Genomic DNA, 25,180 nt, shown 5'->3' with positions numbered 1-25,180 from the left:
GAACGTTTTCTACATCGACTCGGACGAACCCGGGACCTCGGAGTGGCGTACCATAAGAACCGGTACACACTAATCGACCACAGTGGTCGTCAGTTTGATAACCGAAATCTTAAATATTTTAAAAGGCGTTTAATTTCTTGATCGGGAAAGATATCGTCTTGAACAGAATTGTGCTAAATAAAAAAAAATCTAATGTAACATTTTTTTATTTCGTTGCAAAACGTAAGTTGCATTTCACCAATATGGGTTATGTGGGGCCATTTGGTGCTGGGTGTGCCAGAATACTGAGAACTAGTGATACCATCTTTGTCTCTTGAGGGCGTTTTGGGATCGTCGGCGCGTACCGTCACGATTGGATGGTCGCCGCCTACACGGGGCCTCCAAAGCATGAGCATCTGTCATGATAAAAAAGTGTAATACCTTTATCTTCAAGATATATAATAAAATTGAAGTGTCTGTTTGTAAGCAAGCAAGTAGCTTAGGCTGCAACAATATATTTTTTGTTAAATTCAAAACACACCGACCAAACAGACAGACAGACAAAAATTGTAAAAAATATTATAATGGTATATGTACCGTGTATACGCATGCATTGTGTAAAAAAGGGCTATTTGAATATTACAAACAAACACTCCAATTTTATTATATGTATAGATAAATCTGCCTTTGCCAGAAGTGAAATAGATTTTGTTTTTCGATCATCAATTTTTCAAAGCTTCCATTGTAATAGTATGCAAATACATTGTCGACCTTCAGTCAAATCTTGGAAGCTGAACTGGTAACATCCTTATATCCTGGAGTTGATTAAAGTAAAAGTAAAAAATAAAGTAACAGCCTGTAAATTTCCTACTGCTGAGATAAGGCCTCCTCTTCCATTAAGGAGAGGGCTCGGAACATATTCCACCACGCTGTTCCAATGCGGGTTGATGGAATGCACATGTGGTAGAATTTCGATGAAATTAGACACATGCAGGTTTCCTCACGATGTTTTATTTCACCACCGAGCACGAGATGAATTATAAACAATTCAGCACATATATATATAGTGGTGCTTGCATGGGTTTGAACCCGAAATAATCGGTTAAGATGCACGTGTTCTAACCACTGGGCCATCTCGGCTCACTACTTTTCATACGAGGTCTTAAATGCCCCGCATAATTGACAAAATAAAGAAATTACGCCGCAGCGAACGTGTTAATCATTATAATTTTAATTAAATGTAATGATCTAATAAAGAATAATAAATGTTATTCAATGTAAATAACGAAATCGATTTATTTATTGTTCAATAAATCTATAGCTTCACTGAAACTATATTAACAAGCCGTTACAAAATGCTAAGTAATTATTGAAAGATGGATGGTATGTGCTAGAGAAATGTGCTATTGTGACGATGGATTACATCCTAATCAGGACAGACTTTTCTTGTCATTTATAATCATTTGTAGTAATTATGAGGAATCACTTGGTGGTAGGGCTTTGTGCAAGCCCGTCGGTAGGTACCATCCACTCATCAAAAAAAAAAAGGTTTAAACAATTTATTCTCAAAAAGACATAGTCACTTACATGAGAATTCATACATATAATTTATTTTGTTACCAAATAATAGTCGCCAGATTATTTGGAACACAATTAACGATAGTAAGATATAATTACAAGTGTGTTACATCGTTAGTATATCAATTATTTTCTAAAATATGTTTTGAAAGCTGAGATTTAAACTCGTTAATTGAGCTTGCATTACTTATAGCATCAGTTATTCTACCGCCAAATAACAGTACTCAGTATTGTTGTGTTCCGGTTTGAAGGGTGAGTCAGTGTAACTACAGGCACAAGACATCTTAGTTCCCAAGGTTTGTGGCACATTGACGATGTAAGGAATAGTTAATATTTCTTAAAGCTTCATTGTCTATGGGTGATGGTGACCACTTACCATCAGGTGGCCCATATGCTCGTCCGCCAAACTATATCATAAAAAAAAAATTAACAACGATTTTGTACATTTTGATGTTTAGAAGCATCAAAATCGATAATTTTGACATCATTATGTATAATATACTTTTGACGAATTACTTTAGAAATTGAAGCAGATATATACAACGTTATATGTATAGGTTTATTATAACTTAGTAACGTTTGACTGATCGCAATTACGATATGTATATATATTATATGTATTATATATTGTGAAAGACGATTGAAAAGAACCGGATAATTAAAATCTAATGAAGGGACATTTATTCAAGAATCTGTTAGGATCAATGCGAAAATCTGAAACAATATATACATACATGTATATAACAGTAATATTCACCACGCTGTTCCAATGCGGGTTTTATTTACTATTTATTTATATTGTATGTACGACATACACAGACGGGATACTTGGTTAGTTTAGAGATAATATACAAGCAATATTATCACAATGAACAGCTAATTAGTGCAATTTTCAAATGATCGTTAATGATTATTTGCCTAATTAATTCGCAATACATATCAAATTAACAGTATATAAAGTGTTTAGTTAATATCATAAACAATCATAAATCAAAATCAAAATATACTTTATTCAAGTAAGCTTTTATAAGCACTTTTGAATCTTAATTTAACAACTATATCAAGTGAAGCTACTACCGGTTCGGATAGTAGACTCTACCAAAAAGAACCGGCAAGAAACTCAGTAGATAGTCTTATTCAACATTTAAAAATACAGTCATGTTAATTCATTAAAATTATATATGCATGTAAAATATCCTGGTAGTCAATAAGTATTAATTCCAAGCTTTTTAACAGGCTTTTATAACCTTGGGCTGTATGTATATAACTATGTAACAGGATCTTTGGGAGCGATTTTCAACTATTTTCAGAAGTCTAATCAATTCAAAACTTTTCATACGTATTAAGTGCCAATGACAATGCAATTAGCGTGTTTTTTTAGTTTTTTTTTTTAACTTTTATTTAATAAATTAAACATATCCCGACGAGAAACAAAACACATGGTACCACTACAGCGCCTGTGACTGTTTACGCTGATCGTAAACAATGCGCCGGCGCAACTCGCCTATATTTATTAACTACTTAATGAGCTCGCATTGAATGACTTTCAAAAGTATTCAATAAAGTCTGAGTAATTTTATAATACTTTTCCGTATTGAAAGTAAAATTGAGAGACTTCGGTTACTTAACGCTTATTTTCCCGCGAATCATAGTAATGTGGAATTTCGAAGCCTACCTTGGTGTTTGTTATGATTTCATTTCATTGTAAACCAAACAATCATCTTTATTTGGCGCCAAATTGATGAAAGCTTTTTTAAGTTAAATTTTCAATATCAATTAGAATATTGATGGAATAGGTTGGCGGACGAGCATATAGGCCACTTGATAGTAAGTGGTCACCATCACCCATTGACAATGACGCTGTAAGAAATATTAACTATTCCTTACATCGTTAATGTGCCACCAACCTTGGGAATTAAGATGTAATGTCCCTTGTGCCTGTAGTTACACTGACTCACCCTTCAAACCGGAACACAACAATACTGAGTACTGTTATTTGGCGGTAGAATAATTGATGAGTAGGTGGTACCTACCCAGACGGGCTTGCACAAAGCCCTACTACCAAGTGAAATTAAACATATAAGCTAGTTAAATACAATTATATATTTAAAAGGACGAGAAGGGAATTTTGGAGACAATTCGTACGGATTCCTCGTTGAGATTGATGATATCTATCATAATGAAAAATGAAAAAAAAAAATGAAAAATTTATTGTTTAAATCAGTTTGTACAGCAATAGTTAGCGACAGGAATTTTATAAGTTAAACCTGTATCTCAAAATACCCGCTCCTCCTCCTGGATATACATATATCGAAACATACAATTATAAACTAAATAAATATTTAACTTATTTTAAGATTAAAGATGGAAATGGAAAACATTTTACATATATGTGTGTGTGTGTGTGAGAGAGAGTGTGTGTGTGTGTGTATTAGTTTATTAGTGTGGGTATGTATTATATAATTTTATTTTATTTTATTTTAACTCGTCTCATCAACCATCAACCAGTACGTCACTGCTTTCTGTCATAAGCCGAACAATTACAGTGTATCTGGTTGTATTTTTTCAAACTAACATTACCGTTCCATATTTAGCGTTACAACTGGGTCACGTCAACAGCAAGCCGTTTTAATTTCGGACAATTAACGTTGATTTTCTACCTAGAAACAGTCGCCATGTTTGAGGTTTAATAATTTCGCAATTTTTATAAACTACGTATAAGAATTTGTTACAAAATGTTACGTTAAATTTTGTGAAAATAATCGAGCATTAGGCAAATAATTTTCCTGTAGAGGTTTGAGAGTTGTGTACCAATTATCATTACACTGTATAAAACAAAGTCGCTTACAGCTGTCTGTCCCTATGTATGCTTGGATCTTTAAAATTACGCAACGGATTTTGATTCGGCTTATTTTAATGGATAGTGCGATTCAAGGGGAAGGTTTTTGTATATAATATGGACAATATAGTAAAGAAACACTGATATTTTTTGAAGTTTGTAATGTGATGTCGTAAATAAAATAATCTTTAGTACAGACGGGGTAAGAAAAGGTTCGTCACGTGCTCTACCGATCGAGAATGACATTTTTGATTTGATGTTTCGATTTGAAGATTCAAAAGGTACTATGAGTTTAAGACTTGATAAAGGAATAAATTTGTAAACTGACGAAGGTTTTCTTACTCTGACTGCATATTTAGTATCAGCTTTGCAGTCGTGCAAAACTGGGATGGGTTGCTAGTATGTTATATTTATTTTATAGAAACTCAGTAGTTACACTGATCAACATTTAAAAAATACAAAGTCATGTTAGTTAAATACAATTATTTAAATTAATATATCTTGGAAGTCAACAGGTATTAACTCCAATCTTTTTTATCAACAAGTGCTTTAGCTGCTAACATTGGGATCAGAGTAATGTATGTGATGTTGTCTAATATTTAAAAAGCCAGGCGATGTTGCGACAACGTCCGGTGACACTCTTGAACGCGTATAAGTTTTCCTCGTATTTCGTTAAAGTTTCATTAAAATTTATCTCGAAATGTCTTTTTTTCCGCGAATATCCGCAGTTTTCCTATTATTGAGGGACGAGCAGATCTAACCCTGACCGGTTTAAACCGGAAACACGGCCGCCGTTCACACCGACGCTGCGCAGTTTTTATTTTCATTCCGAAAATTAAAAGCTTATTGACACAAATAAACTAGAAGCTTTTATCATTGAATTGATTTTCAAACTAAGGAGTTTTCAATTTATTATCTCTTCTTCATAATCATATGTTAAAGTAAGACTATATAATTATTACTAACAGTTGTGACACATCAAGTAGGCATTCAATTGTTTCACAGATAGAGTCGAGATGGGCCAGTGGGTAGAACGCGTGCATCTTAATCGATGATTTCGGGTTCAAACCCAGACAAGCACCACTATATTTATGTGCTTAATTTGTGTTTATAATTCACCTCGTGCTCCGCGGTGTAGGAAAACATCGTGAGGAAACCTGCATGTGTCTAATTTCATCGAAATTCTGCCACATGTGCATTCTATCAATCCGCATTGGAACAGCGTGGTGGAATATGTTACAAACCCTTTCTGGAAGAGGACGCCTTAGCCCAGCTGTGGGTAATTTACCGACTGTTACTTTACTACTTATATAAAATAGTAGTTATTAATTACACACAAACGGCTGAATTTTGCTGTTATTTGAAATAGAAATACCCTAGTATAGAAGCTACAATCGGAAGCTAAGATATAACAGTATTTAAAAATTAAATGGAATAATAAAATCACGCGATCCATCAACATATACGAAGCAGTTTACATCAATCCAATCCGTAGTTTTACGTTGGAAACCTTCCAGAAACGATGTCACGTATAATATACGTTTCATAAATGTCTGAAACTCATCACTTTGAGCAGCTTGTAATAACGGAAACAATTGTTGTGTCGTAAAGCAAAATATATCATTTTACTTGGTGGTAGGGCTTTGGGTAGGTACCACCCACTCATCAGTTATTCTACCGCTAAATAATAGTACTCAGTATTGTTGTGTTCCAGTTTGAAGGGTGAGTCAGTGTAACTTCAGGCACAAGGGACATAACATCTTAGTTCCCAATGTTGGTGGCGCAGTGACGATGTAAGGAATAATTAATATTTCTTACAGCGTCATTGTCTATGGGTGATTATAATAAATATTGGACGACATCACACACATTACTCTGATCCCAATGTAAGTAGCTAAAGCACTTGTGTTGTGGAAAATCAGAAGTAACGATACCACAAACACCCAGACCAAAGACAACATAGAAAGCTAATGGTTATCTACATCGACTCGGCCGGACGAACCCGGGACTTCGGAGTGGTGTACCCATGAAAACCGGTGTACACACTCGACCACGGAGAACGTCTATGTTTTCGTTTTATCTATTTACAAGAATTTTCGAGAAAATTCCAGTCATGAATACATCCTACGACATATATATATATATATATATATATATATATATATATATAATGATCGAAACATACTATATGCATGTTTTCCGCAAGATAAAATGATCATGGAATATCGAATACTGAGCGTATACTAATTTGTCTTAAATAACTCTGCACCTTCACAAAAAGTGTCTATATGCAATTCACATACGTTATATGTACTTGATATATATGTATATATATGTTATTCCGTCTGCATTTTCGTTTCATAGATTTCAAAATTATATAAACATATAATAAAATTACCGCTTTTTACTAAATGCATATGTATGTAACGGTAGTACACGGTATGTATCAAAATAACATTTTTACAATGTTTGTCAGTGTGTTTGCTCAGACTAATCTCAGGAACGGCTCAACAAATTTTGATGGGACTTTCACTGGCAGACCGCTGATGCAATAAGGAGTAACTTAGGTCACAAAAATATTTTTTAAAAATCAAACTTCAATTTTTTTTTTTAATAATTAAACACTTTATATAAATCCTTAATCTATACCTGTGAAGCCAAGACGGGTAGCTTAGCCGTAGAACCTTAAATATATGTATACGCATATTGCCGTCTCTTTCTTCCTATCTGTTATTTTTCTTACCTCTCATGTTACCTAATATGTCAAATTTGACGTATCTGTCAAAATCGTATTCGAAATTCAATCGATTTACGAAACGCCATCTTAGAAATTTCACTTCAAAATGTAAAATCATTCATAACAGTGTTGTCTCTTCAGGAAACGTCGTGTTTAAATGTCACGGTACAAATTCGTTGGTTGAAATGTTCGTCGATCTATTTCTATAAAGCAAAGTTATTGCCTTGCGTCATATCGCTAGTAAAATCTCACTAAATAACAAATATTAATTACATCTTGAAAGTATGTATATTAGTTATCGCGATGTAAGATTCGTTCTCGTTTCTCAAATTGTGTCTATAATTCAGAGTTATTTTTATAGAGTGACCCCATATTTACGCATTTTTTAAGTCCTGTCATCATTTATTTGTACTGGCAACATTTTATTAAAAATATAGTTTAATGTACGTCATCCTTCAATGTAATTACAGAATATTAATTTAACTTAATATATTAATAATAATTGTATCTTTGCATAATAATAGATTCAGGAATTTTGTTCGAATGTTTGAAAAAAATCTTGAGTTACTTTTTGTAATGCTTAAATAAAAAAAACAACTAATTATATTGACATAAAACTGAACCCAGAAGATGCTTTCCGGAGGTTTTAGTATAAAACTAGCGTCCCGCCCGGCTTCGCACGAATGTAATATGATACTAAATATACTAGAGAATGTCAATATATACAAAAATCATTGCTTTATGTCATTAGACAGTACAAACCGCTGCAGATACATTACTTTGATACATCTTATACGGTTAGAAACTTCTAAAATGTTCAGTGTTTCTTTACTATATTGTCCATGTATTACATACCAAAACCTTTCTCTCGAATCACTCTATATATTAAAAAAATCGCATCAAAATCCGTTGCGTAATTACAAAGATCTAAGCATACATACAGACAGTGGTTAGCGACTTTTTTTATAAATTATGTAACATTGTATTTAACTAACATGATTGTATTTTTAAATGTTGAAAAGAGTAACTACTGAGTTTCTTGCCGTTTATTCTCGGTAGAATCTACTTTCTGAAACGGTGGTAGCTTTACTTAATTGTTAAATGACGATTCAAAAGTGCTTGTAAAAGCCCACTTGAATGATGATATTGATCATAAAAATAGATACAGGAGCTGGATGCTATGAAGAACGATCACAGTAGCGTGAATTTCATGTTCTGAAACTAACTATATATATTAAAAACACATTTAATTAATATGAATCTCGACGGTGTGACAGCCGGCCGTCAGTGAAGGAACGTCGCAATAATTAACGCGTATTTTCTGACGTGCGCAGATTGCATTGTAGTATCTTGTATTGTTCCTGCAATACATTTGAAATTTAATTAAAACATCATCGTAAATGACCTTTGACAACGGAAACCTCATTCTTGAGTCTCCTGGAAAAAAACAGTATTAGTAAATGAGGACCATGGTGTGAGGAAGGTCTTGAGTGAACGTGGATGGATATAGAGGAAAGGAACGTCGATAGGGCAAAGATTGTTATTTGTGACGTCAGATAGTGGAAGAAGACATGCTGATCTGATCCAAGTAAATATGATAAGGCCACGAGAATGAGGATGAACTTTCGGAACCAGTGGTAGCTTCACTTTATTGTTACATGACGATTCAAAAGCCCACTCGAATAAAATTTATTTTGATTATGATTTTGGTGATGAGATTGGTATTACATCGCTATTCCTTACATCGCCAATGCCCTCACCTACCTTGGGAGCTACGATGCCATTTCATTTTTTTTTTGGTAGCTGGAAAAACGCTTCCCCCACGTGATGGAAAGTGAGGAGGTGTGTGGGACTCCCCGGTTCTCTCGATTGCGCCCAGGTCCACCGGGTTTACACATTAAAAAACCAGCGGTACCCTCTTCGTCTTTCGGCGGACGCAACGTGATCGCTTACGCATGTTACCGTGACGCCCTGACGGTCGGCTCGCCTATCCGGGCCTCCAACACGAGCTAAGATGCCATGTCCTTTCTGCTCGTAGTTGTACTGAGTCAAATTATGAGAACATAAGTCTTTAAATATTTATTTCTTAAAAATATAAACTATACTCTATCCCAACCATAGGAGAAAAGCCAAATAAACAACATTTGACAGCAAATTGACGAGAGCATTGGTCGAGAGCTCGATTATAAATCAAATCAAAATAAACTTTATTCAAGTAGGGTTTTACGAGCGCTTTTGAATCGTCATTGTACAATTAAGTGAAGCTACCACCGGTTCCGAAATATTCTACTGAGAAGAACCGGCAAGAAATACAGTAGTTACTCTTTTTCATTAAAAAAATGCTGTAATTGCCATGCGTAAATATAACGATTGTTTTTTTAAAGGGTAACATTTTCTTTTCAAGTTTGTTTATCCCGCTTCATGAAGAGCATATTAAGATCGGTCACGTGCCCTCGAGCGCTGAGAAGGCGGTCAAGCCTCCAGGACACCGAGGACGTCTTGACCGCGATTATCTTTTAGCGAAAGGGCAACATTTAATACGGAGATAACGTCAAGTGTTTTTGACAGCGCTGAAGACGCCATGTTTGTTAATTTTTATTAGAACATAGTATATGGTTAGGTTACCTATCTTTGTGTTTAAGTGATACGCAAATGGACCACCAACCAACATATTATAACATAAAACGACGACCTCCGTGGTCGAGTGGTGTGTACACCGGTTTTCATGGGTACGCCACTCTGAGGTCCCGGGTTCGTCCGGCCGACTCGATGTAGATTATCATTAGTTTTCTATGTTGTCTTGGGTCTGGGTGTTTGTGGTGTCGTTACTTCTGATTTTCCATAACACAAGTGCTTTAGCTGCTTACATTGGGATCAGAGTAATGTATGTGATGTTTTCTCATATAGGTTTTCAAATAAACAGATTTTCAAAGCTGTTATTTACATTTATTAGAGTCCTGTGATGGAACCCAAGTTTAATTAATCCAGGCGTTTTTATCTAACAAGTCCTGTTTTAATGAATACTAAGGTTATATATTAATTTAGTCTTAATAAACGTTAAAAATTTTGTCACGATGTACACACTGTTAACTGCTTCTATTATTTTTTCTTTATACGTACCTTATTCTATAAAAAGGAGCCACTCACGTCATCCTTCAAAAAATACATTATTAACCTACACAATTAAGAATGCATCGAAAACTCTTTGCGTAACTCTTTTTAATAAAACTAACGACCCATCCGGCTTCGCACGGGTGCAATGAAATGATATCACAGTAGAAACTTCTAAAATTGTCAGTATTTCTTTACTATAAATGTATTGTCTATGTATTATGTACAAAAACGTTCCTCTTGAATCACTCTATCTATTAAAAAAAAAAGCGCATTCAAATCCGTTGCGTAATTTCAAAGATCTAAACATACATAGGGACAGACAGCGGTCAGCGAATTTTTTATACTATGTAATGATAATTACATAGTTTGAGTTTGAGTTTTGAAGGGCGAGTCAGTGTAACTACAGACACAAGGGACATAACATCTTGGTTCCTAAGGCGCATCAATGATGTAAATGAATGGTTGATATATCATACAGTGCTATTATCTATGGGTGGTGGTGACCACTTACCATCAGGTGGCCCATTTCGTGCGCATGTCATATATATCAAAAAATACTTTTTCTACATTGCTTGATGTATTTATAGTCGATCGATCCTGACTCTTTGTGCTATGGTTTTCCCCAGTACCTAAATAAGCTATAATCTTAAAAGGAGGGAGTAAATAGGAATTATTTGTCCTTAATTAACATTCCTTTTTTTAATATAACTGTATAAAAAAGATGGATTGTTTTGATTGTTTTAATTGTCTGTTAAAATGAGGTGACTGTTTGTGTACTATAGGGATTTTTATATATATTACACGCGGGTAAAGCCGTAGGTTTAGCTTGTTTTATATGTTTAAAGGTTGATTTAATACAAAACGTGTTTTATTATAAATTAATTATGGCAAATATTTATGTTTATGTTTTATTTTTTCAGGTATGAACCGTTTTCAAAGTTATTACGTTTGAGGCATGCTGATTTGACGTAAGATAAGTACGTACATATATACAGTATGTAATTATTTATTTGATATTAAGTACCTATGTAAATTCTATAGTTAACTAACTAAACTAATAAGATCTTTAGTGTTACCAGTAAAAAAAATGATTTATGTAAACAACTTCATTAAAACCTTCAGATTAATATAATTTTTCCTCTTTTCAATAATAATTTGTTCGAAGACCAATGGGCGATAATCAAACAAATGTTCAGAGTCGGATCGCGTGACGGACAGACAGTTCGTGTGTTCGTGAATATTAAACGCGTCGTAAACAATGTATCGCTGCGGAGTAAAAGTTAAATAAACAAAACGTAAATGGACATTATGTCAACGACAAAACTTCACTATTAAAAAATGCCCATATGTGTCTAGAAATCTCGAGATGGGTGAGCTAGTTACCACCACAGTGATTTTAGTGAGAAAGCACCCTTTTTACGAGGAGGAAATGTATTTACGCATGCCGCACTGTCGGTGGACCGTGAAGGTTATGTGGAATGCCCTGTCCTACCCACTAAAACCTCCTAGGGTTTCCACCATGCCGCAGACTGGTGAGGCAACGGGATCACCAGCGGTATGCCTCGCCAGCGGCAGCCACTGTGAGGCATGGCATGAAACGCGCGTCTTTCTCCTCTGCCTTCATGTTGGAATGTAATGAACTCCCCCATGTCCGTCACTGGAGACCGGGCATCAACGGCCCTGCAGCGGATGAGAAGTTGGCTCCATCGCTGACCGCCGTACAACACCATACCATAGCCTATAACTTTCCCACAGCTGGGAATAATTGTAGCTCATCCCGTGACACAGCGTAGCGTATACTGGGAATTCATACTTTCTCAAGGGTGACCATTTCTCAGTAAGATCCGCTTGTCAATTCGCCTACCTTGCATAAAAATGTCTCAATTTTTTACTTGGTACATTTTTCACAATTTTCCTCAGTCGATTTTCCTTATTTCATCCATGGATGAATTTCAAGCAATCTGCGTTGTGCAAATAAACCAGCGACCTTCAGCCGCGTACCACGTTTTCTAACCTCTGAGCCGTATCGCTATAAAATCGAAGTATCACATTCGATTCATACGTTTTATTGAACATAAAAGTCTTTAACTCTTACGTAAGAACGACGCATGCGAACGAAGCAAGATTAAGAAAGATTTCATAACTTTTTTTTAAGAATAATAATAATAAACAAATATGAGACAACATCACATACACTACTCTGATCCCAATGTAAGAAGCTAACGCACTTGTGTTGTGGAAAATCAGAAGTAACGATACCACAAACACCCAGACCCAAGACAATACAGAATTATCCGCCGATAGAGCTGAGAAGGCCGAGTGGTTGAAACACGTACATCTTAACCGATAATTGCGGGCTCAAACCCATGCAAGCACCACTGTATATATGTGCTTAATTTGTGTTTATAATCTCGTGCTCAGCGGTGAAGGAAAAATTTTGAGGACTCATGCATGTGTCTAATTTCATAGTAATTCTGCTACATGTGTCTTTCACAAACCCGCATGGGAACAGCATGGAATATGTTCCGAACCTTCTCCTCAATGGGAGAGGAGGCCTTAACCTAGCAGTAGTAAATTTATAGGCTGTTGTAACAACAGCTTTTGTTGTCGATTTAAGCTTATCACTTGAGTTAGGAGTGGGGTCAGGATCAATCCTGAGACTATAGCTAAACAGAGGTCTAAGCCCCCGTTTCTATATACCTAATTTGAATAAAGCGAATTACAATAACTTTCATCCCTTATGTTCTAAAGGACGAATTTTCGTAAGACCATTCTTTATAAACGCAAGCTCGAATGTCGTAATCCTCATATTATACGTAATATCTTAATATTGAAAAAAAAATCGATAGAAACATTCATCTTCAATTTTACCAAATAGGTGATGAAGTTCCATAAACACTAATAGCTGTCTTTAACTTCAAAACATTGATTTTTGTTGCTTACTCCAAAAAGACGATATATCATGCATATTTTCATCACAAATTACAACCTATTAGGAGATGAAATTACAAAAATTTTTTTGACTGACTTCTAATCAATACCATAGCCGATTTTAATATTTCTTACACCAGATGTTACGAATTTTCATCCCTTGGTCAATGGAAGTATCCTATAGGTTTTGATTGCCTTTACAATTGTCTTGAAAACGAGAAACTCATATCTTTTGATTGCGTAGATACAGTTTTGATTTTTTCACAATTCCAAGCATCGCAGATATCTGTATTTGGTATTCACATTAACTTTATGCATTTAGTGGTTCCTGAGAAATAGGTCTTAACGAACAGACAGACAGACAATGAAGTGATCTTATCTATACATATAATAAAATTGGAGTGTCTGTTTCTAATATTAATATAACCCTTTTTTACTCAATGCATATGTATTTATACACGGTACATATTACAAAATAACATACATACAATTTTTGTCGGTCTGTCTGTTAGTTCAGGCTAATCTATAGAACGGACTAGGACGGATAGAAATGACCGGACTTTCACTGGCAGATAATTAATATAATAGCAAGTAAAGCTACAATACACATTTTTTGTTAAATTCAAACGCGTACATGGCGGGCACAGCTAGTTAATATACAATATTGTTTCCTTTGAAACGGAAAATAAAACAAAATCACTTTTACATACAAACCATTCAAACCAGGGTTCAAGCATGTTGTCCCTTTTCCTATCGACTGACTCGCTCTTACATTTAACAAAGCAAGAGAAAGCATTACTGTTTTGTTGTATAATAACTGATGTGTAGGTGGAATCCAGACAACAAAGCCTTGTAATTGTATTTACTAAACCATATAGCTTCATATGCATACGAAATTAAAAAAAAAACATTGATTATTAATATACAGATAAAAAATAACAACTGGATTTTAAATGACAATGAAAAGTCATTGTTTTGAGTTCACTGCCACACGTTGTGACATAGGTACCTCGTGTCGCGCGGGCTGAGGTCGCAACACTAAATTTCACTGCCAATGTGCACAGATTAAATATTTTTATACGAATAAAGTGACGTATGCACGATCAAGTATACATTACTTACGATAATTTTACCGCCAAACGGCCATGACATTAATGTCAATGTCAAAGTGGGTACAGATAAAATAAGTGATTTTATTTTTAATAATAATAGCACGTACGTAATATTTTTAGACTTTTTTTGCAATTTCAAATATAATTATTTAATTAAATGTATATAAACGTATTCATTAAAACGTAATTATTTATATTCGTAAATAAATATAAAAATGTTAATTTCTATATTCAATAGAAAAACATCTATATATTTAATAATATAAATGTTTAAGTAACTATGTCTGTATGTCTGTCTGTCTTTCAAGACCAAACGATTGAACCGAATTTGATAAAATTTGGTGTGAAGCAAACTTTACCTCCATGGAAGGACATAGGCTACACTAACACATAACAACCCACCATATAAAACGCGATCGAACCCGTAGACGAGAACAAGTCTAACATCAACCTATAAAATAGGTCTGTTAATAATTAATATTATATATAATCCACCGTATTACACAGCTTATTATATAAAGCCTAGCTAAAAATATATAGATCGATTCTCGCGAAGGCGCGCCCTTCTACATTAAATTACATTAGTACGAGTGACGCTTGTACTGACAAGATGTCTCAGTGTGCGTGAGGCGACTAAGAGCAAAATAAAAATACAAAATAAATTATATTTATTGAGTTTATTTCATTTAAAATTCCTTTTAGAAATGATTTTGTCCATATTACGTTACTTGTCAAATGTTTTAATATGCATTTTTATATATAGTCTGTATTACGCGAATACACTCATTTATATAATTCATGGAATAAGTGTCATGTACGTAAGATTTAAGTTTTTTTTTTTCTTAATAAAACTTCAAATATTCCTTTAAAAGATTAACTAAGTTTCTTGCCGGTTATTCTCGGTAGAATCTACATTCCGAATCTGTGGTAGACCCACTCAATATAGTTGTTAAATGACTATTCAAAATTGCTTGTAAAAGTCTATTTGAATAAAGTATATTTTGATTTTGATTTTATTCTTAATATTTGCGTGTGTTTTTAACAGAATGGCACAGATTAAACAGAAACTTTAATTCAAGTGTTAACATAGACAATAAAAAATTTGAATTAAAAAAAATCACAGATAAAATAAATTAAAAAAAGCAGTATCATGGATGTAAAGTCTAGATCCAGGTATTCTAGAGAGCATAGTATGATATTAGTGCATAGTTCGTGTATAAAGAGTACGAGAGTTGTAGAGCGGTCGGCCGTGAACGAGGTCAACGCCCGGCGCAGAGTAGCCGCCGGCAGACATGTAAAACTAAGGTTTTGATGTGATACGTTTGTACCATGATTCCTGTGATATTTGTAATAACAATAAATATTGGACAACATCACATACATTACTACGCGCTGAGATGGCCCAGTGGTTAGAACGGTTGCATGTTAACCGATGATTGCCGGTTCAAACCCAGGCAAGCTTTTTACTTTCCTTTACATACATTACTCTAATCCTAATGTTAGTAGCTACGCACTTGTGTTGTGGAAAATCAAACATAACAGTAAAAACTAATGATAATCTACATCGTCTTGGCCGGGAATCGAGTGGCGTACCCATGAAAACCGGTGTACACACCACTCGACCACGGAGGTCGACAAATCCTGTTAAATAGTATCAAAATATGAAATATAAGTTCTTGCTCATTCTATTGGACAAATTAGTATTTTTTATTGTAATATAGATTAATTATATATTTACGCAAGGCGGCTGGCAGGAGCTGGATGCGAGTAGCCGAAGATCGATTACATTGGCGTGCTATTGGAGACGCCTATGTCCAGCGGTGGACGAAACAAGGCTGTTGACGACGATAATGATGATGATGATATAGATCAAAACATTCTATAGGTATTCTTTTATAACCATAAGAGGAGAAAAGACTAATAAACAACAACAATAATCTATGATATTCACTAGTTTGTAAAAAGGCATTTTGAATTTTCACTCATCAATCAATCAAAATAAACTTTATTCAAGTAGGCTTTTATAAGCCCTTTTGAATCGTCATTTAACAATTAAGTGAAGCTACCGCCGGTTCGGAAAGTATATTCTACCGAGAAGAACCGGCAAGAAACACAATTTAGAAAACTGTTACCAGATTTTATTTAAAGTTGATATAATTAGTTACGTGTAATAGTGTTGTAATGAGTTACAAACTACTACTGAGAGTATTAGTACACAATATAGCTGAGTTATTGGCAAATCGTATGAATTTCGTAAATCTAGGATTTATTTATCATTTATCATACTTCGATTGCAATACGCTTAAGGATAATATTTGATTCACGCCAATTTCGGAAACTAATTCAAAGATTTTCAATGCGATTTCATTTAAACAAAGGGTCTTGCTGAGTTTCTTCGGCTCGGGTCGTAAATTAATATTGCCGATTATTAAAATCTAAGTATTAATAATTATTCTTGATAAAAATCTCCAATAACACTGAACCGCGATCTAAATTTTGACCTCCAATTTTCTATCCAAGGGTAGACTTAGAATGACCAAAATGAGCGACATTATATCACTTTTTTTAAACAATTTACTATATTCATTTATTGGAACTGAATATCACTGTAACTAAATAAAATAATGTAATGTTACAACATCATCCCGTACCCGTCCACTGCTGGACATAGGCCTCTCCAAGTGCACGCCACTGTGGTCTTTCTCCGGCTACTCGCATCCAGCTCCTGCCTGCCGCCTTCCGTAAATCGTCACTCCACCGTGCCTGGCAAACGTAGTGTAGAACGTCCTCAGGCACGGTGGGCATGTAATGTTACACGCATATATCATTGTAATTTGTAATTAAATAACATGACTATTTTTCTAAATGTTGAAGAGTAACTAACGAGTTTCTTGCCGGTTCTTCTCGGTAGAATCCACTTTCCAAACCGGTGGTAGCTTCACTTAATATAGTTGTTAAATGACGATTCAAAAGCCTACTTGAATAAAGTATATATGTTTTTTTTTTAAATATACGCCACCCCCTATTAATCCACTTGATAGCTCTGTGTAAACACTACTCTGTGCGTCTCGTACAAAGGACTAGAGGCACAACAGATTATTATAAAACAAGATACCCGGGGACGATCCGCTCCGACGATTACTATCATTGATTTTTATAACATAACTAAACCATTTAAACCATTTATTTTGCTACACACATACATTACAAAGTGTTGCGACTAACGCATCGGTCGCAGACTTGCGCTCAGCAGCCAATGGGCGAGTGTGACGTCGTGTCTGCAGTGATGGGGGCCCGGGTATATAATTATATATCCATAGGTCGCTGGTTCACATCCGGCTCGAAGGACCACTTGTTGGGACGTAATAAAAGTCCATAGACTGGTTAATATGTTTTAATTTACGAGCAAGACCACGTATTACTATTTACAATTGTATGCGTTGAAAATGTAGGAGAAGAGAGCGAGTGGGGCCTGTCGGGCCCCTATATACCCCATCACTGCGGACACGACGTCACTCTCGCCCATTGGCTGCCGAGGGCAAGTAAATTTAAAGAATAAAGTGTAGGTAGCAAGGGGTTCATCTCAGTATAAGCTGCGCTAATGCACAGCACTGATTTTCAGATGGCCCCTGACTATACAAATAAACAAATGCGCGCACACGAAAATAAATAAATGAAATTATAAGAACAAAAAACTAAAACTAAAAAGCCCTTATCCTTGAGAAAAAAAAACATACAACAACAACAACAACAGCCTGTAAATTCCCACTGCTGGGTTAAAGGCCTCCTCTCCCTTTGAGGAGAAGGTTTGGAACATATTTCACCACGCTGTTCCAATGCGGGTTGGTGGAATACACATGTGGCAGAATTTCTATGAAATTTGTCACATACAGGTTTCCTCACGATGTTTTCCTTCACCGCTGAGCACGAGATGAATTGTAAAGACAAATTAAGCACATGAATCAGCGGTGCTTGCCTGGGTTTGAACCCGCAATCATCGGTTAAGATGCACGCGTTCTAACCACTGGGCCATCTCGACTCCATGTCATGTGTAGCCTATGTCTTTCTGGGAGTTCAAATTTGCTTCAAAGCAAATTTCGTCGAATGCCGTTCAGCGGTTTGGTCGTGAAAGAGAGACAGACATACAGAGTTACTTTCAAACTCAAACTCAACTCAAACTCAAATAGCTTTCTTCAATATAGAAGCATTACACTTTCTTATTGATGGTCAATTGGAACACTACCACCGGTTCGGAAAAGAAAACACCCTGACCTGAGAAGAACCGGCGAAAGAAACTCAGCGGGTTTCACATTTATAATATTAGTATATATTTATTTATTTGACATATGTATTTTTTAGAATATTGGTAAGTAGGCAAATACCTAAAAGGTCCTATGTGGATAATGGCTTTGTATAATAACCATTCCTTACGTCACCAATTCGCCACCAACCTTGGGAACTGTCATGTCCCTCATGCCTATAGTTAGTTAGTTAGTACGTGGTCGAGTAGTGTGTACACCGGTTTTCATGGTACTCCACTCTGAGGTCCTGGGTTTGATTCCCAGCCGAGTCGATGTAGTGAAAGTTTATTACTTTTCTATATTGTCTCGGGTCTGGGTGTTTGTGGTACCGTAGTTACCTCAAATTTTCTGCAACACAAGTGCATTATGCTTTATTCGGATATGGTCTCTCTTACGAATTTTGCCGATGCTACATCTTAGTTGCGTCATACTATATTAAGTGTACTATACTATAGGGTTGTATTCAATGATATTCTAATTAACAGATATGTTATACCCATACTAGCCAACAGAAAAAAGTGTGCCGCGCCGGGGACATTTTATTTTACATTTCGTTACAAGTAAAAAGGATAGCTAGATAAAAATAATAAGTAAAAGGGATAACTAGATGTTTTAATTACGCAAAACGTATTACTACATAATTATGATGTATTATAACGTATTACTGGCATAATTATGATGAAAACGACTAAAGGCAAACGTCCCAATTAGGACGTTTTCTAGTCTTCACTTATTGCGCGTTAATGACATATCTGTTTAATAGAACATCATTGGTTGTATTATAAATGAACATATATTAGTCTGTTATTTTGATTTTGATAAGGTTTGTTTACATTTATTTAATATTCTTCTTCGATGGTATTCGTTATCGAAAGTCCATATTATAATATTTCACTAATTATTATTAGTATCTCAACAAGTTATTTTCATTGGAAAACACTTTATTAAATTCTGAGGAATAGGTTAAAAACAAATGTCAAACAAAAACTGTTAAATTCAACTTACCGTGCGAACGAAATTATTGCTATGTGAAAAAATACAAGTCCCCTACATTTCATTTTGATTCTATGGAAAAGATTTTAAAACTATAAAACGAATAAATATCTATAATTTGTTCTATAAACTTATCAAGTATTTTTTTTTCTTAAAATAAAAATAAATAATTTTAATATTTATCATTAAAAACTAAATTTAAATGCAATAATAATTAGCGTATAACGAAGTTACTTGATAATTTTTTGTAAATATTTTTCTGTTTTACCGACACCAACCTCGATAAAACAGTACATAAATAATATCCCAAGGTCGCTAATAGATGGCGTCACATGTTCGTGATACTTATTGACGCAAACGATCACAGATGGTTTCTGGGTAAGCATCGGTTACGCTGGCGAGGTTGTTTATACGGAGACATTCTTTGAATCCGATGAATATGATGCCAAACGATTCAGCGTGTCTCGTCGTTTCAATCAAAATGGCGGATGTTGTCAAAACATTTTCTTAATAAATTAATAAACAAAGGAAAAATTACATACTGCCTATAAATTAAATGGATTTGAAATTTAATTACATGCGTTAATTTTATTTTATGAACGATGATTTAATTAAACTACTGTGGTTGAAATCCTACCACGATTGTTATTGAAAATTGCAGGCAAATATAATAAATGATTTGGCATAATACGAACTTTTTTTGTATCGATGACAAAAGTCAATGTCAAATTAAAAAAAAAAATGTCAAAAGAAAAGCTAAACTGTTCTTTGCCGATCAAACAAATTCAAATAAATAAATGTAAACGTATACTATCTCCAATTTTTTTCATTAACTACGCGCAGACACATTTCGTTGTAATAAATTTTATTATCCTTATTGACTCCCGATTTCTTACGACTCCAGCTCGGAACCTCTCAATAACCCTTGATTAAATTCCCAGGTCATGTACCAATTAACCCGCGTCATGTTGAGGGTATGTTGAGGAGGGTTGGAATTATATTGAATTGCAAAGATTTCTCGTTGAGAAAGATTTAGGCCAGGACTTATACACTGACACCCTTAAAAGCGAGCTGCTTAAATTATTTTCAATATTGGCGGTTTCACTTGCTTTTTAGCGCATGGCACATTGACGTTGTAAGGAATAGTTAATATTTTTTACAGCGTCATTGTCTATGGATGATGGTGACTTACCATCAGGTGGCCCATATGCTCGTCCCCCAACCTATACCATAAAAAGGGTGTTGGTTGTCATGTGTTAGGCAAAAAGTAGCTTGTCTTTTCTTGGAGTTCCAGTTTGCTTTGTACAAAATTTCATCAACTTCGGTTCAGCGGTTTGGTCGTGAAAGGGACAGACATATAACAGAATTACATATTTTGTCTGTTTGTTCCGGCTAATCTCTGCACTTGCTGGACCGATTTTGATGGGACCTTCACTGGTACATAGCTGATGTAATAGGGAATAAATTAGGCTACAACAAACACGTACGGCGTCATTACATCCAGTAGATATATGAACTTATCAAAATCAGCTGGACAGTGTTGGTATATAACCACAAATGCAATGTTTTCCAAGGTTTTTGTTCCTAGATGATTCGTATACACGTCTAAATTGTTTTTGTTCAACGACCTAGTATAGTCTTTTATATAGCAACTGGTAATCTTAGCAGTGTCCGCATTGTCTGTTTCATATATATGTTGTGTCAGACAATGGACGTGTATATACATATATACTTAGCTTGTAAGTCTAGTTTTACTCATTGATATTGTTTCATGTTGCTTTAATATGTTTTTGTGGTAGGGTGTGGTGCGGGTACCATCACATTCAAATCGATTTTATTAAAGTGAACTTCACAATGAAGCGCTTTGAAATGTGAAATGATCGGCAAGAAACTCGCTTAGTTGTTTTCAAATAAACAGATTTACAATGCTGTTCATTGCAATAATTAGTGTCCTGTGATGGATACTAAACCCAGGCATTTTTTTAATTTTAATTTATAATAAGTAAGATTTATTTATTTATTCTTAATGAAACTTTCGTTTTTTTTTTTTTGCTATATAAATAGATATTTATTCAGAGACATAAGAATTAACAACATTAAATGCTTAAATATATATATACAAATATGAACTAAAACTAGTTACTGTATAAATCTTGACCGCGTGGAATGGTGGCAAGAATGCTAGCAGCATTTCCCCGTTGAATCGCAATTCCGATCCTCTGGGCAAAAAACGAACCAGCCCTCCTGTCACTTAAATTATATACATATAGTTATATACCAACACTGTCCAGCTGATTTTGATAAGTTCATATATCTACTAGATGTACTGAAGTCGTAAGTTTGAATTTGAAACTTTCTTAAAATTTTGTAAATGGTAATTTACCGGTATCTTAACTAAAAACGTTTCTGCTTATACCTTATATGTTACTCTTTATTTCTGGTATTAATAGCATGTATATCAGCTTTTATGGAATAATTTTTTTTCGTATAAACTTTATATTATCATAAGTATAATATTGTGAAGCAGATAATACACATATTTTTTTAAACTTACACGGACTTCCTGAAGTTTTCAAAGGTATCCGAAAGAATATAAATTTTATTAATTCTCTTGGTGGTAGGATTTTGTCCAAGCCCGTCTGTGTAGTTACCAGCCACTCATCAGTTATTCTACCGCCAAATAACAGTACTCAGTATTGTTGTGTTCCGGTTTGAAGGGTGAGCCAGTGTAACTAAAGGCACAAGGGACATGACATATTAGTTCCCAAGGTTGGTGGGACATTGACGATGTAAGGAATAATTAATATTTCTTACAGCGTCATTGTCAATGGGTGATGGTGACCACTTACTATCAAGTGGCCTATATGCTCGTCCGCCAACCTATACCATATTTTTTTTTTATTAAAAGCGCTTGCCGTTTCTTGAACGAAGCTGGTACGTAAAGTAGTCTTCCAAAACGTAAACTACATAAGTAACACTACCCAAAAAAGACTACGCGCGAAGTCGCCATATACTCGTATAAACACCATTAAAACGTAACCGCGTTTCTGGGTCACAGGGAACCACATCGGAGTCCGTTCAGTAGTTTTTAATGAGGCCCGGAAACTGTTCCTCCTCGCTAAAGAAATATACATTTTTACCGACCCTTAAATAACTGAACTTTCAGGAATAAATTAATTCTGTAATATTTGTGACTTGTGAATGTTTTATATGGAAATGGTAACGAGTTGCTACTGAATTTCTTGACGGTGCGTCCGATAGAATCTACTTTCAAAGATTATAAAAAATTAACCGAGATGGCGCAGTGGTTAGAACGCGTACATCTTAACCGATGCTAGCGGGTTCAAACCCAGGCGAGCACCACTATATATATGTGCTCAATTTGTGTTTATAATTCATCTCGTGCTCGACGGTGAAGGAAAACATCGCGAGTAAACCTGCATTTGTCTAATTTCATCGAAATTTTGCCGATGTTTTCCTTCACCAAGCACGAAATTATTTAAAAACACAAATTTAACATGAAAATACAGCGGTCTTACGTGGGTTTGAACCCGCAATCGTCGGTTAAGATGTACGCGTTCTAACCACTGCGCCATCTCGGTTAATTTTTTATAATCTTTATTAATTTATATCGGTCATACTCAACGTATATAAAAATAAATAAATATATATATGAAGTATGATACCATTTCTAATTATCTCTATAGGCAGTTAATAATATTTTTAGACGGACATTTTATAGCAGACGACATTCGAGATAAAAAATACTTCCGCTTCCGTCCGCCATCTTGCCAACTATCTTGTCAAATTGTGTAAATTTATAGCTCGCAGACTTTAATAGCAAAATTGTTTTAGAAAAACTATTTTAAAGTATTTCAGAGTTATTTGCTGATAAGACTATGTCCGTATATGTACAGCCGGGGTAAGAAAAGGTTCGTCACCTTAAGATCTATTTTCGCGTGCTCAGTGTGAGCGATAATCTGCTTCACCGATCGAGAATGACATATTGCGTCGCAATGATTTGATGTTTAGATCCAAAAGGTACTAATTTTCGTTTTGGTATAGGTTGGCGGACGAGCATATGAGCCACCTGATGGTAAATGGTCACCATCCCTTGTGCCTGTAGTTACACTGGCTCACTCACCCTTCAAACCGGAACACAACAATACTGAGTACTGTTATTTGGTAGAATAAACAACAAGGGACATAACATCTTAGTTCCCAAGGTTGGTGGCTCATTGACGATGTAAGGAATAGTTAATATTTCTTACAGCGTCATTGTCTATGGGTGATGTCACTTACCATCAGGTGGCCCGTATGCTCGTCCACCAACCTATACCATTAAAAAATGCTATCACTAAAATATTTCAAACCCAACGTATTTTGAACGAATCTAAACTAATATTATATGTGAATGTAGCTCTGTCTGTCTGACGCTCTTTCACAGTCAAATCGCTGAACCGAATTAGACGAAATTTCCCTTAAAATCCAAGGAAGGATATAGGTTACTCTTTTGCCTAAACTACCCATAAAACGCGACCGAAACCGAGGGCGACAACTAGGTAAACATATCATATGTGGATAAAAACAATATCTACAATTCTAACCACTGGGCCATCTCGACTCCATAAAACGCGTACCCAAAAAATCTCCAGTTCATCGCTTGACACATCCAAAATGGCTTCCAAATCGAATTAAAATCAACGTAAACGTTTTAAACCAAACTAAACTTCCTGATTTGTTTATCGACGCGCGTTATTATAATAAAAACGTCCGCGTCCCACATTTATCTATATAGAAAAAACAAACGGACCGACATGTAAAAATAAATCGAACTTTATTACTTCGAGAAGATCAACGGGCGCCGTTTGAAATGTTTCGTAATATTCACGTCATGGCTGTCTCTTTCTAACGCGCATTCTAACCCATATGAAAGAAAGAGACGTACAGATTAATTACGTGTTTCATCATCTTTCTCTTTCTAGTGTATGGAATTAAAATAGTACGATATATTCGTATAGTTTAATCAACCTCTGTTTCTCTTAAAATATATCGAGATTATTGTGAGTAACGCAAGCTTGGCCGATTTTGATAAAACTTTCATTGAAAGCAGACACGCCAGTGAAGTTTAATGTATTTATAATTTATTTAAAAATGGAAAACATCGTGAGAAAACCTACATGAGTCTAATTTGAAACCGTATTGGAAAAGCGTGGTGGAATTCATTTCAACCCATGGAACTTGTAGTAAGGTAACGTTGTGTTTAAAATAGTTTATATACTATATAAATTACAAAGACAGACATACATAACGATTGGCTATTTATATATTAATGATCTTGAAACGGGTACGGTGTATTAATTTAGCTATTAATAATTATGACGCAGATTATCTGTTACGAAATTAAATGATTTAACGCAATCTGATCATCATTAAAACGTGATATCCTGGTTGTTAAAACGGGAATTTGGAACGGTACACCAATGATCCACTAGGGTTTTTACGTTTTGTGCGGGTCATCTGCCTGGGTATGAGAAAGTCCTCAAAATAAGTAGTGAGTTTTCTTTTATACATAAGGATATAAATATAGTAACTT

The 25,180-nt window shown here is 34.9% G+C and overlaps 1 protein-coding gene across 2 annotated transcripts in view; it reads left to right on the top strand.

Annotated features, from left to right (window-relative positions):
- Positions 1 to 25,180, top strand: part of LOC124541434 (RNA-binding protein Musashi homolog Rbp6-like) — a 127,562-nt gene that overhangs the window by 21,989 nt on the left and 80,393 nt on the right. The gene's annotated exons all lie outside the window — the stretch shown is intronic.

The sequence above is a fragment of the Vanessa cardui genome, chromosome 28 (genome assembly GCF_905220365.1).
Source record: "Vanessa cardui chromosome 28, ilVanCard2.1, whole genome shotgun sequence".
NCBI classification, from domain to species: Eukaryota; Metazoa; Arthropoda; class Insecta; order Lepidoptera; family Nymphalidae; genus Vanessa; species Vanessa cardui.
Note: the sequence above shows the minus strand (reverse complement) of the source record. Positions and strands in the feature narration are given on the sequence as shown.